The following is a 14,446-nucleotide window of genomic DNA, read 5'->3' as shown; positions in this document are numbered from 1 at the left end:
ATTGAGCTGCAGTGCTAAAGACGACTGATGATCTGCATAGTAACCACTTGTTTTGTGCCATATTAATTCAATGTTGTCTACATCCACAATTTTTGGTTAAGTAAGCTTGTGATTGTTTTTTGTATAACTTATTTTTTTGAATGATGATAATTCTTGGTAATAATGAAAACAATAAATAAAAAGTTTATGCTTTTAATTGTCGTTGCAACTCTATAACAAGTGGAAGCATTACAAAAGTGAAAGAATGAAAGCATTATCATTTTTTAAAAGTTGCAATAAACCAATGAATTACCTAAAGTTATGTGTGATGATTATTATAGCAATAACACAGTATTAAATGCTATAATTTAATGAATTAATAATTAGGATAATGAAATTAACCAAAAATCTAGACTTGGAGCATAACTTTGTTCTACTCCCATATTTGTATAGGGACAGTAAATAAAATTAAAAAACAAAAATCTCATATCTTTTTTTTTTCCCCAATATTTCTTTAACAAAATGCAATTAGTATAAAGCCCAGTACCATCATGGGTTAACCATTTGTCCATAGTCGGGTGGAGGATAGTGGTGAGTTCAAACATGTCTGTAGTGACAGACAAAGAAGACTGAACAATGTAGATGCTTTTGACGGCAGAGATTTCAGTTAAAAAATGTCAAAAAAGTATAAAACTGAGTGTAACAAAGGATTATTGGATATGAGGATAATGTGTGTTGGGGGGATTTGGGGGTACGCAGCAATAGACCAAACCACACACATCTTGCTTATATGCTGTTTCTTACACACTGTGCCACCAGGATAATCCAGAGGGTAATATTTATATTTGATTTAATCTAGTTTAATGTATCTGTAAAACACATTTACAAAAATGTAAAAATACATTTTAGAAACCTACATTGTCCCTCAGAAGATGTGAGCAGTAATGTAAAATGTACATGAAATGTAGATGATGGAACATAATTTGAAAAATAGGGGTATTGTCCTTTAATTTTTCATTTTTCATACTGTATGTATAAAGAATTGCTCAACGCTTTACCAGGTTGAAACATGGTTGCTTGTCTGAAATATATTTTTTAAATTACTCAATTTGCTTTTCATTTTAAAAGTAGCTGAATCACATAATAAACATTCACAGTATTTATTAGTATGAGCTTGATATAGACACTGAGTCCATACACAGTCTGGTTATAATATACAACCACTGAACTTTAACTTCCCATTATTAAAAAAAACTGCCCCAGAAATTAGAGGCTTTTTACCTTGATTTTTCTGATTACTAAATTCAAATTAAAATGAGAACAAGATTTAATTGGGTTTCATTTCAGGCCTCAAGGCAGTAACAAATAGACAAAATCAGACAGACTGTGGTGTCTGGACACCAATTTACTGTCAGATCATTTTCAGACAGTTATTATACATGTATTTTTTAATCTAACCTAGATTTACTTTGCCATGCATTCTGATTTCCTATCACTAAATGAATTGATCATATGCAAAATATACAATCATTCTACATTTAGACTTGCTGAGTTACTGCTTTCATTGCTCAGCACATGCTCTCTCTTTCTTTCTCTCTTAACCTTCAGTGAAAGTATTCCCAACGACACTCACAGACACATGCATGCAATCTCATATTCAGATGCTTTTCCCTCTCACATACACACACACACTCCCCCCTGCATCCCCTGATAATTAAGAGCCTAATGGATCTTGTGTACAGCGGTGGTCACGTTTTGGCTGGCATTTGCATAGATGAATGACTTGTCCAGTCACTCTGTCTCTGCAGTGTACCGAGCCTCTATTGTCAAAACCAAAAAGAGCCGAGCGTCTCGACAGACCCGCGGGCAACAAATCACGAGTCCAGCTCTCATTAGCAGACATCCATTGTGGGTGACAAGAGGAGATAATTACCTTTGACTAAAGAGCTCTTGCTCCTTTTCGTCCAATGGCAACAATGCCTGGCCTATCATAGAGACTGCGGACCACTTTAGAGATAAAAATAGACCCAGTGTGACTAAATCGCTTTGATAGGGGACAAATCTTTGCCTGGCAAGGTGCTCTGATTGTAATACTTAATGGTTCTTGAATATGTTGAACAATCAGCTAGACGTTGGTATTAATGCGTTATATCCACTCACTGGACATGTTTCTATAAAAACAGATTAACTCTCGCTGCATGGCATGTTTCATAGCAATCCTCGGCTTGTAACAGTTTTCTATCACTTTGTCTTGATTGATCTCTGTCCAAAACTAACCCACACAGCTTACAGTAATGCATATAGGCACATCAGAGAAAAGGATGCACCACCCCACCATCCCACTCTATCACACACACACACACATAGACACACAGCAAATATATAAACCGTACCAAGCCAGATTTAGAGTTAACAAGATAGGATGATGTGAATAGGGGGCTAGTGGGCATGCCCGGTGATTGACAGGCCGGGCCGCTGTCAGCTCCTGCAGGCAGGCATCAGCGAGCAGCAGTCCTGCTACTGTCAGAGCTCTGTTCTGGTCCACTGTGCCACACATACATATGCACATGGCCGAGCACACACAAATGCAAATGGGGGGTGGACACACGCATAAGCGCATGCATAGTTACATTACATGTGTACGCACACACACACACACACACAGAAACACACACTCTTTTTCTTTCTGTGTCTCACACACATACATACACACAAACACACTTTCTGTCCCTCTGCTATGCCCCAGCTGTCAAAAGCCAGTTAAATAACGAGTCTGCTGCTCTCCTTCCTTTTTGCACAGGGGCTGAGGAGCTGGTTATTGCTTGTATGGGGCAGTATACAGTATGTGTTCTTTTCCCAGCTGCAGCACGGTCAACCCACATGGGGAAATGTCTCAGGAGACTCTGAGAATATCTAGGCAAGGCTGCCCATCCTTGTTTAGATTGAGGCAGTGATAGGCAGCCTTGCACTGTAGATAACCTCCTATTTCAATGCATCTCCAAGGGGTAAAATAAAACACCAGTTATACAGCTATGCATCATATGGTATTGTCCTAGTTTATGCACTATGGGACTGAGCCTACACTGAGGAGTTGTAGAATCCTGTGATTTATAAATGGATCGTCATATGTTATAGTGCAGCATAATTTACTGCAGACAGGGCTGTGGTCAGTGCCATTATAAACATGACACCCAGGTGGCAGGGCATTTAATATTCACATGCATTTAAATATATCTGACAGTCTAACATGTTTTATGCATTTTGGCATGTCAGCAGTGTAAACTCTGCACAGGCAGTTAAAGTGTGAAGTACCTGGAGTTAAGAGGGCTGCAGAAGATTGACAATAGAGTTTGGCACAGAGGCTGCAGAGTCGAAGTGTTGTTCTCAGGTAAAGATTTACTTTGTTGTTAATCACTCAGTATGGGTGACAGGGTTGAGTGCAACTATAAAACCATAAGAATGAATAATCAAGCTCTGTAAATGAAGATGTATGTTGCAGTTTGGCTGTTAGGGTGTGTCAAAGTCAAAAAGTCACTAAGGAAAATGACTCTAATTTAACTGACCCCTATTGAGCATTTATAAGCTGCGTAAATAACTGACACAAAGTTTAAAACACACTATAAATGGACCTTAAGTTCAAGTGCAGTAATATACAAACTTTATATATCTATACCTAAGCAGATATGAAGACATTTAAGTGTTTATTATTGTATCTGTCAACAAAGCATACAAGCATCCCCAGCTGATCTATATTTAACAGTTAACTGATAATTAATAACACAGTGTTACATATATTTATTGATACATGATGACACATATGAAGTGTTACAGTGTGTTATAAAGCTTTTTTTTGACATTTCATATACATGTACAAATCATTCATATGTGGGTTTATATGTGAAAGTCTCTATATAGAATGTGTTCTAATGAATAGTTTGATATTGTTCATATTGGAAGTATGAGTTTGAAAAAACAACAACTTGAAACTCAAGGTCCACTTATTAGATTTCTTCAGTGCTTTTAGCTTCATCATGTGGCCTTTCATGAGAGTCAAGTTAGTTAGTTAGTCTAGTATAGTTAGAATTTATATCATCAACAATATAATGAATAGGCAATATTTAATTTTTCTAGAAATATCAATATGTATTTTTTATTATTACAACTGTGTTTAACATTGTGAATTAATTGTTGTGCAATATATTTATTAGGTAACATATACATTAATTAACTGAAAATTAATATATATTCAATATCTGGTGACAGATTAATTGTATTGTGATCATAGTGTGTTAGAACCCATTCATTATGTGTTCATACAGTGGGTAAAATATAGTGTTACCACATTTACTATGTTTGTTATATTTATTAATGAATTATTTAAGTCCTTCCTCTTCACTGTTCATGACAACTTAGCAAACTCCAACTGTTAATGAAGGTGCTGATGAAAGCCATGATATACAGTTGAAAGCAACAGTAGAAATCTATATTAAGTTTGTCAAACAACCTCGCGCCATTCCTAAGGTCAAGAATGAATGAATGTCTTTATGCTTTTGAATGCATTTATAAACCTGTTTTTGAATGACTTGTACATATATATAACTGTTAAGATGATGTGTGTATGTATTATGTGTATTATGTCACTGATACCAGTCATTCAGTCTTCATTATACACCAGTTGTAAATGTGTCACAGCTGCTATAATTCTGACAAATAAGTTAATAAGCACTTACAAGTGTGTTATATCTGTGTACAACTATATCATAGTGTGTTATAAACCATTTATTAATTTTCCATATACTGTTTTAAATTGAATGAGAGGGTTGAAGTTAAATGCTGCCAAGCGTTCATGAACGTCCACTTGACTGACTTTACATTTCCAATTACATCTATTCATCATTTGAGTCGTCACACAGGTCTGACCTCCAGTCAGAATCTTTGACATCTGACTGTGTTTCCAAATTCTGATAACGCCACTTCACAGAGCATTTTGAGTATTTCCAACTGATTGCAAAACTTCTCCAGCTTTTCAGTGTTAATGACATGAATCTGCAAATATAATTACTGCTGCAAGAAAACCCAGCCAGAGATAGCGCAGAGAAGCTGTCATCTGCTATTGTTTTCCAGTGCGTGTCCTCCAACTGAACTTCACCGACCGACAGTTTAATTGGTTTCAGGGAATCGGGTGTGAAGAGGAGTCATGACCTTGATCTTTCTCCCTGATAAATGATTTTTTTTTTAACCAACTATACATGCAAATATGCAGAGTGTGTGTGTATGTGTGTAAGGGGGTTGAGAGGGAGGTAAACAGATACAGATTGTCTCATTTTATTGTGTGTTTAGTGGCTGATTAGAGGCCTAATTAAATACAGTGTTAGTGAGTTCAGAGGCAAACAGAGGAGACACTGACCCCGCGACTTCTAATGCCCCCTGGGGATCATCTGTACAAAGAGAGTAGATGCACACAGTCTGATAGAGAACATGCATTCAGAGACTTCGAACAAACAAGCATCATCAGACCTTTATCACCACAACCTGTCCTTAATTCACTCTTCACCTTGCATGATAAATATTAATAGGTAGGCAGGGGAAAATTAAGCAAACTAAACATTCGCTCATGATGATGTTGACTTCAGTTCAGACCTGCAGGGTAAAACACAGCAAACAATATATAAGCTTAAAAATGTCACAACCTTCCCATACACAAAACTAACTGTGCTCAAGGTGCAAGCCACAATTTTAAAGTCACTGGATGTCCATTCATGTAGGTAGTCATTGAATCATTTCACTAATGGATATTTCTGCATTTATCAATAGCTAATCACACTCATGTTAATCTACAGCCAAGCTAGGGATTTTGACATATTACAGTACTTGATTCACTACAGTCATAAGATGAAAGTCATATTCTGGAGTCTCCTCTTCATGTTGAAGATTGTAATTTCTGCCTGGTGGTTGCAAAATGGCCAATCCAAAAATCATTTGGAGGATTTGACTTCATTATACTTTAACTCTGATGAGATTGTATTGCTTTTTTCAATGTGACTGTGTGATTACTTACCTTTGCTGTTCGCTCATTTGAAAGCCCAAAACTCACAACTCATTATTATTGACTTATTAACACATACTGTATAACTGAAAATGTGATTTTGTTGCTCTTTAGCAATGACTTTCTAATATGCCAACAAATTACCTTTTATTCATTTCTTTACAATTTATGACTCAAAAAGTCCACACAACCTGCCAAGACAAAAGTTGTTCTACTAATGGCATTAGTAAATCATTTTTAAAGGGGACCTATTACACTCATTTCCAGCTCTATATGTTTATTCTAGGACTCCTCTAGAGTACCTTTGCATGATGCACACTTCAGAAAACTAAAACTACTTATTTATCATATACTGGTCCTTTATGCAGCCCCTCAGTTCAGCCTCTGTCTCTTAATGGGCAGTCTCTGCAAAACCTTTCTAAATGGGTTACTTATCACAAAGTGGTACCATTCTATTTAAATGTTCCTGATTTGTTCTGCCAGCTAGTCGTTGCCTGTCATGAAAAAAACTTTCTTTTAGGGAGTGAAGTGCTACAGTCCTGTGCTGCACAGTCCTGCATTTGGTTTGGGCAACAAAAGCACTTTGGTTAAGGTTAGGGAAGGACTGTGGTTTCAGCTAAATGCTAAGAAAGTAAACATATACATACTTCAAGCCACTGCAAACTTTCTTCACAGTCTCAAAGGCAAGGCAAGGCAAGGCAGTTTTATTTATATAGCGCATTTCATACACAATGGCAATTCAATGTGCTTTACATAAAACAGAAAAACATGTAATTTGAGAAACTTAAAACATACAATTAAACCCCCCCCCCACCCCCCCCCATAATAAAAACAAAGTACAGAAAAATAGAAAGACATAAATAAAATGATTGCAGCATAAAATAATAAATTAGCTTTAAAATCATTAAAAGGACAAAGAGTGCAAATGAAAGACCACAATCTTTCCTAAAACTTAACCAAGTTTTTTTTATCATGCATCGCCCACAATGAGAGGTTACAGTACTGCAAGGGTGGATACTAAAGGAAAACAAAAGAAAGATGTTGTCAAAGAACGTTGTGTATTCAGTAAGAACATTTTGTCACTTGTCAGATAGGGTGACGAAAAACCTCTCCTCATTATGCAAAAAAAAAAAAATGTAATTGGGGCATTATGTTTCTCTAAAAACACATTTACTATTGCAAATTAGCAGTATATGAACATAATTTCTAGGAGGTAGGGTTGACATGATATGACATCATGTAAAAACATCTCAATAAAAATGACCCTGACAGCCACAAACCAAAACATGTTCATCAAAACAATGAAACAATAACAATAAAGTTGTTCTATATACTACAAGTGATGCTGGAGTTTTGACCTCTTTAGACTTTTTCCTCTTCTCCCGGGACCTTGAAAGTAGATGACATCATGCCAGAAAACCCCTACTCTGCAAACTAAGCCCTGACAATTCCTTGGTAGTATGCATTTTGGAGTTGATCTTTGCTTTTGAAAAAAGTTACCTATACAAAAAAGAAGCAGGCTATTCTTCATGGCATCTCAAATAGCTGAATGTCTTTTGAAATGCACAGGCTTGCCTCTTTTAATAATCTTTCAAATTGATTAAATCCTCAGTCACCAGAACAAGAGTCATTACATTTTAACTAGACACCTATGATTAAATGAGTAAATGCCAGACAAACAATTACGATCTAAATCAAATAAATGGACACATAAGAGCTGCTAAGGATGAGAGTTCTTAACCTGCGGTATGCAGTATCTGTCTCAGTCCAAGCAGTTATGAACTCTTCCACAATCACAGCTGCTTATCAGTCACTGATAGACAAAGAGAAAACCTTTTCTGATACAGCTGTCGGGTCTGAGGCACCTTTTTCACCCTGTTAGAGTAGGCACACTGCAGGATTATGACAGTCTCAATGGCCAAGCAGTGCACCGCTGACACAGTCACGCACCCTCATCTGGAACTACAACCTTCACAACAAGCTGCTTCCCGTGAAAAGTGCCTTGAAATAACTTCTGTTGTGATTTGGCGCTATATAAATAAAACTGAATTGAAAAATCTGAATTCCCTACGGAGTTGTAAGGTTGAAAAAGTATTTCTGCTGCTTAAGAGGACAGTAGAACCCCAGAGCTAGCTGTAGCCAATTACAACAATACATATGATGCAGCAATAATGAAACAAAAACATAATTATTGTAGAAGCAGATTTAAATACATGCAGAAAAAGGATGCAGCAAATAAATGAATAAAGACAGAATGTAGAAACAATACGACAAATGTGAATAATGTACATATTCAATGTACAATGTCCTTATTAAAATATGTGAGAAAAAATGTAATTATAAGCATCAAATACAAGAGCTCAGCATCCCCTACTGTATGCGTGACCTTCCAATATACCAAATATATATTATACATACAGCCTTCATACAGACATGTGGGAAGCAGATCACATACAATGTATAGAATGTGATATAGATGCTGATGGTAGTACACATGAGCAGTGAGACTGTTGTGTGTTGTCAGTGTCATTATCAATAATCTATGTCAAGGGAGGAAATTGTTTAAAATGAGCCAAAATTTCACTGCAGTGGCCAAACCTTTGATTTCCATTTAGCTCGAGCTCCTCCTGAGGCCTGTGAAGGCTATTTCACATGCAAGCCCCCTCTTCACTACTGCCCCCCAACCCCCCTTTTTATTCCCCAACCCTCTCATCCTCTCTCCACCCCATTGGCGCCAACAATACCCCTCTCACCGCACCGCCCCACTCTCAACAGGCTTCTGTGGAATTTATTCAAATATTTTGACATTTCGACTCCCCTCACTTCCCGAGCAGAAATGATTTGTGACAGCTGGAGATGGGCTCGGTCGGAGGAGCTTCCTCCAACACCCGGCCTTCTTTTTTTCCCCCGTCCTTCTTTGTAGAAAGGCCGATTTTTTCTCTTTCGATTCCTGTCTTTTTTCCCTCCCCCTTTATTCTCCGCTGCTCCTCCTGTCAGTTGGTTGCAGGCCTTGAAAGCTCCTCTCCTCGTCTTTTTTTCCGTACGACTCCACAGTGTGATAGACAAACTGGGTGATATTCCTCTATTTGTTGACATTTTGTGTTTGCTGTCTTTTTTTGTGCCTTTTGCTCAGTGCCCACCTACTGTTTGATCCTGTGCTGACACCATGTATTGGCAGCACAGAGGGTAATCCTCCAATGTAACAGCTTTCATCTGACTCCTTTGAGACTACAGTGCAACAAAATGCTTCATTTTTTGCTTTTAAAGGCTCAGAATATTAATTAGATGATCGCTGTTGGATCATCACCTGCAGGATGCTGCACATTCACAGGATGGTGAACAAAATCTAAAATCAGTTTGAAGGTGCCTTATTTTCCCATATGCATTTCAATAGGCGATAAAGTGATAGAGCATCAAAATGAGGAAGTGGCGCATCAGACGATGCTGCCTGTGACAGCAGTGTGTGGACTAGAGCGCAGTGTACTGACAACAAAGACTCCATTTGAATAATGCTGCTTATTAGTTGGGGGACAGGGCCTTTTTCTGTTGGCGCCTGTCCCTGGTCACTTTGCACCGCTGCGATAGACAAACACACACACTCAACACCAAGGTTGTCATCCATCACCGCACTGAGAGAAAGGTACGAGCCGCCCAAGACAAATGCGTCTTTCTGTTTTTTATTTCCTCTGCAATGATTAGACATTTTCTCTTGTGGAGTTTCACAGCATCCACACAAAGAGAATAAAGTGATGCCAGCTCTCTCATACTGTACATGGCGCCAACTGAACAGAGCTACTGAAGACAGATCTGAAAATCCAGACGAGACCTGAGCGGGTGGAAAGCGCAATATTAACTCCAGTATCAACACACCAGACAATAATGAACCAACTCACCAGATACAAAAATATTCATCATCAGTGCAATTTGGCATCCAAACAGGACGTTTCTGTAGAGATACTAGACAGTACAGTTTCTGAATAGTTTATCTGTTAGCCTTTCTTTATTTTAATAAATTAATAATTTTACATTTTGAGAAATACACTTATTTGCTTTGTTGATGAGCATTAGATAAGAAAATCGATACCACTCTCGTGTCATTGACATGAATGTAAAGCTACCACAAGAAGCTGCTTACTCAAAACAGCTATCCTGGCTCTGTCTGAAAGCAACAAAATCCCCCTACCAGCATCTTTAAAGCTCACTAATGAACATTTTAAATCTTGTTTGTGTAATCTGTGTAAAAGCAGAAAGGTAAAAAGGGTTTTCGGAGGATTATGCGCCTCTTTTAGCTGTGTGCAGTATTTTCCTGTATTGTTTTTGTCATCCAGAGTTTTCCAGGCAACAAGCTGAGACTCTAGTATGGATTAGACACAGATATGAGATAGGTTCATTAGTGAGCTAGCTGTTTCCCCCTGTTTCCAGTCTTTATGCTAAGCTAAGCTAACCAGCTGCTTTATAGTTACTATACAGACTTTTCGGTATTGATCTTGTCGTTTAACTCTTAGCAACAAAGCAAACTAGCGTATTTCACAAAATATGAAATGTCTATTCTATTTTAAACATTGAACCATTTGCAATGTAAAGGTTTATGAGTACTATAAGCAACAACTCATAGTATCAGGTGGATCCATCTGCAAGACTGTATATGAGTAGATCTCTAAAAAAAATTAATTAGTGAAGGGATAATCCTTTATGCAAATAAAATTTGTGAAGAATAATTTGATTTTAAAAAGAATACAGGAATACATTATGATTGTTTGAACAGACCTGAGGAAAATCCAACTCTAGCTCTATAAAAGGAGAGAATCAGTCATTTGCCAAGGACAGCCGGAGCTAATAAGTGTGTAACATGATAGAAAAGAAAATTAGTTCATAGCTGTCATCTTCTTGATGAAGAGGCAATCAAAATCAAAGTGAATCATTCCGTGTGGAGGATTGTGTTTTGGAATTCAAACGGGCAATGCTTCAATATGACAAATCAGCTGGTGTGGTGCATGTTGATTGATTCCATCCATGAAAACCTAATAGATTTAGCCCTCTGTGAATTTGGCTCTCATTAACCTCGCAGCGTTTTCATATGAGAATGTATTGGAGCCATTTTATCCACCACTCAAAGGCAATTCACTGGGTGATAAATCCTTTGGCTTATCTGGCTGCAGGTGACAGCACAGCAGAGCACCGAGGCTGACTGGGGCACAAACACACACACACACACACACACACACACACACACACACACACACACACACACACACAAATGCTTGCACACATACATATTCACATTCCACATAAACACGTACACACATATTTTGTGTAGAGAAACACACACACACACTTTCTTGAAGGGGTCGCCATGGTGACCCATGAGCGGAAAAACCTTGTGATCCAACTGGAACCGAAGACATGCTCCTCGACCCAAGCGATCAGCCGCAACAGAAAAATCTTCCTCTCAGCTCCCCGAAAAGAAGAGGAAGAAGAAGAAGGAGGAAAAAAAAACAGAATTCAATTACACAGTCGAAACCCACTCCTTGCCCTCCGGGAGTGATATCAGCACCATTTAAAAGTCTGATTACTCACAAAACCAATAACATTTTGACTCCTTGGTAATGGACCAGTAGATTAGAAAATTTAGATTACATTTAGCTGCCTGTAGATTCTCATTAAAACGCCACCAACTAGTTAGAAACAATAGGTAATTAAGAGTGTAATGAAGCGCAGTTGCGTTAGCGCACGTCGGCTGTATGCTACTCTTGTGGGACCCAGCCTTACTTTGCACTTATCCTGCAGCAAAGCCATACCAGCGTCTCATTTGGGCAATACGACATATTTAATTAGATTAATGAATTTCGGTGGTGTCTCCGTGGGGTTGGTTGTGCTCCTTGCGGTGACAGTATAACAACAGATTATATATTAGGGGAGGCCTGCAAGCTGCAGGCAGGCCGGTGCAGGCTGGTCCCTCGACAGAGGCACAACGTGTGACAGTTTGGGTGGAACCTGTGTCAGGTTTACTCCTGCTAAATTGTCAAATGCTAATAATCATAAAAAGGTGCTGCACGAGTAAACACAAACTCTTATCCAAAACTCCAGATTTGATTTAGCAAAGTAAGGCCTGCTATTGAATTAAACATGATTGATTGTAACACAGGCAGAACACAAACAGAGGCAAGAGAGCCCCAGTTGATAAATGGGTTAGTGCCCGTGTTTGGCTTTAAGCTGGTCTCTGTGGTACTAGCCGGCCACAACAAAATGCTTCCCACAAAGTAAAGACTAAAGGAAATAAAGTGGGCACGGGTCTCTGAGCCTGACACAAACTGGTCTTCAGCGGCCTGCAACTGTCATATGAATGCTGTCTCTTTTAATATAGTCAAAAGAGGATGATTATTACTAAAACTACCTGAATAATGTGAAGATTTCACTTGAACCTAAAATAATTCCAAGTTTAGGGCATGAACATGAAATATTGATATGTTTCATACAGGAACAGCTTGAAGGACACCAGATAAGAACAATGTTGGGTTGTGACTTGTTAGGTTAGACAACTAAAACAATTTTCAGTAAGGATGAAGTGAAGAATATTAAGAAAAGTTCATCACAAGCTAACATAAAAAAGTGGCTGTTGAGTTGAACTGTATTCACCTCTCCTCCACCTTTTTGCTTTCCTCAGCATTTCAGTGTCACATGGCTGCCTGTTTGCAGAAAGTCGACTCAGTGCCTACGTGTGGTGGAGACAAACAGTCATTTTCTTTCAGTTTTCACAGGTGGAGCACAAGACAGCTCTTCTTTTTGTATTTTATTACGTGTGACCTGGTTTATGCTTTCTGCTGAAAATGTTCACTTTGCCTTTATTGTTATCACTTTTAGCTTTAGCTTTAGCATCAGGCTATAGTTGTATCTTTAGCTGTAAGTTATGTTTGAAGTTTAGCTTAGTTATATTTTAGCATGAATCAGCGTGAATTTTAGATTTAACTAAAGTTAAAGTTCAGCTTTAGTGTTGGAAGTTTAGCTGAAGCTAGATTTTAGCTTTTAGATTTTGTCGTAGGTTAAGCTGTTTCAGATTTAAGATCAAATTTACATCACACACCTTTGACTTTAGCTTTGACTTTACAGTATTTTCCTTGTTTAGCTTGATTCGAAATTGGAACACCACTTCAGGTGCTCTGGTTATACGCTCAAAAATTAAATAGTAAAAAACACTTTACAAAAGGAGTTTGCAACCCAAAATGTGACAAATTTAAACTTGAATCTGCTCATTGTAACCTTGTTATACTTTATACTCCTTTAATTTACCACAAGAACACTTCAAACCTGAATACTTAACAACAAACAACACTGTAGAAATATTAATATACCTTCAATAGACTACTGAACACTGTTACTAGTTACACCTGTCTACAGCTCCAGTGCTCAATGTTAACCATGAAACCATGAAGTCCAGTATCAGTTTTCTTTTGTAGTATAACACTGCCCTCTATAGAGCTGGCTCCTAACGGCACTGGATTCATCCTCAGCACAGACTGAGATGTGTATTTCAGTCATACACCCTCTCCAGCTGTTTTCACAGCTACAGATCTACATTTCACAAAGAGAGAATTACATCTGCCTGGAAGCTTTTTAGCAACATTTTCCTCAGCTGAGCTTTATTCAATGTAAACTGTAAAAGGGTTGCTGTCTATAACCTATGCACGGATTCTGGTGATGGGCACAGATGTTGCTCTCTCTATGTGTATATATACACAGACTGTATGTGAATCACATGGGGAATATGTCTAGAAAATACACACACACACACACACACACACACACACACACACACACACACACACACACACATACACATACACACCTCCAACCTGGCAGAGTGTTTGTGCTTGTAAACACTTGAATAATTGAGTCTGATTCAAACACACCTTCTTTCCAAAAAGGAGTCATGGAGAAGGAGGAGGAGGAAGAGGAGGAAGAGGAGGAGAGAGGGAGAGCAGATGGCCCAGTGCAGATAGACTCAGAGACTGCGAGCGAGGAGTGTTCTCTGAAGGACGAGGTCTTGTATTGTTGTAGCTGCAAGGGCCGCTCTGTCACACGGCGTACCAGGGGTCCCCAAAGAGCCAGGGTCTTATGGTGTCAGTGTCCCTCCAGTCCTCATCCCCAACCCTGGCCTATTGTCATTCCTGTTTTTTAATTTCTCAAACGCAATCAAGTGTGACACAAACTGTTTACCTAGCGTGTCTGCCACAACCAGGAAGAGAAAGGGTGGTGGTGGTGAGGGGGTGTGAACAGACACACAAGCCAGGATCTCGGCACAAAATAATCCTCCATAATACCAGAGAGTTTAAAGAGGCTTTGCCAACACCTCCCTAAACCCCCCCTTCACCTCTCTTTGCTCTTATGAAAAAAGGCGGGGGAGATAAAGAGAGAAAAAAAAAA

This window comes from Scomber japonicus, chromosome 10 (genome assembly GCF_027409825.1).
Source record: "Scomber japonicus isolate fScoJap1 chromosome 10, fScoJap1.pri, whole genome shotgun sequence".
Taxonomy (NCBI): domain Eukaryota; kingdom Metazoa; phylum Chordata; class Actinopteri; order Scombriformes; family Scombridae; genus Scomber; species Scomber japonicus.
The sequence above is the reverse complement of the archived record's forward strand: the minus strand, read 5'-3'. Positions refer to the sequence as shown.